Consider the following 1,562-nt stretch of genomic DNA (forward strand, 5'->3'; position numbering starts at 1 on the left):
CTGAGATGGTGCCACTGCACTCCAGCCTTGGCAATAGAGCAAGGCTCAGTCTCAAAAAAAAAAAAAAAGAATATTTTGTCATTTTTCTCTGCATGTGTCTTTCATCCATATACCTATAGGAGCCTTGTGTATGATGTCACTATATATTTTAATTCTCACTTTTTTGCTGCATAGTGCCTCCTTTAAAATGCGCAATATAATAAAAGAGAGAGTTTGCTAGTAAAGAGAACATTAGAGAGTTTAATGAGTTAGATTTGAAGCCTGTTTTTGGAACTAACATAACATAGGTGAAAATGCTTAACAATGGCTGACACATAGCAGTAGCCCACTAAATGTGTACGTAAATATGCGTGTGCATATTAATTACTGTACAATGTGTAAATATGTATGTGCATATTAATTATTGCACAACAATTCTGAGCTCCTTGTGTCATCTTTAAAAATTGAAAAACTAACATTCTTCACAGGTTATATCAGGATAAATAATGTGGTAATAAATGTAAAATTTCTTTTTGATCTTGAAACTCTCTTGTTGGGAACATACACACTATCTCTAAAAATGGTACCATTTCACTAATGCATGCTACAATACTATCTGCAAGTGCAGATTATCCAGCATGCCATTGTTAACTTGTTAAATACTAACTATAAAAAGCACTTTATAATTTTTCATGTGGAATAATCACATTTGTCCCTGAGATCATGTAAAAGCAAATAGCAGAGGCTTTACAGAAAAGGAAAATGAATTTAAGAAGAGTTGAGTAATTTGCTCAAGGTCATGTAGCTTTTAAGAAGAAAAGACAATACAGAGGATGTTCTTGTTTAACATTCCTAAAATACCAGTGTCAGTCATTTCCTTAGAACACAGTTTGAGATTCTAGCCAGAATTAAACATCTGGTTTGAAGCACAGGTTGTTGATAGTACCCAAGAGCTAATCCACCCATTACTATTTACAACAGGATACATTTGATTGCTATATTTATTTTCCCACTGAGTTTAAAACTCAACCTTAGCATTCTGTAACCCAGGAGCACGTTTTTCTTGGATTATATACACCCTACAACAGCGTGATGATCCAAGTCCTTTTGCCTCAGAAAAAGCATTGCTATCAGACAACTAAGAAATAGAAAACATTGTGTTTTTGTTTGGGTCTCAGCTTTGTTTTTGTGGCCAGATTCTGCATGAATACGCGAGGTTTTGGGACAAAGTCTGCTGGATTGTCTTAACCTAAATTAAACACCAAATCTAATGCTGACATAGCACTAACTGTGCCAGTTTTCTAGCACTTTGCTTGTCCTCTCTACATAGGGTCATGTTAAGTTATTGAAAGCAAAAGAAACTTAGGGTGATGTGTTTGCTTTGCAAAATACTTTTATCTTTCACAATTCTGTGCCATGAAGCCTACCTGTCTCATCAATGTGATGTCCCTATACTGTAGCCACAAGAACAGAGTGGCCTTTTCGGGGTCAACTAAGTGGGGTTCAGATGGAGCTATACTCTGGCAAACAAACATAGAAATACGTTTGAAGGAATTCTGAACACACTATCAAACAGTTAAAAA

Source organism: Mandrillus leucophaeus, unplaced genomic scaffold (genome assembly GCF_000951045.1).
Source record: "Mandrillus leucophaeus isolate KB7577 unplaced genomic scaffold, Mleu.le_1.0 Scaffold147, whole genome shotgun sequence".
Classification (NCBI taxonomy): Eukaryota; Metazoa; Chordata; class Mammalia; order Primates; family Cercopithecidae; genus Mandrillus; species Mandrillus leucophaeus.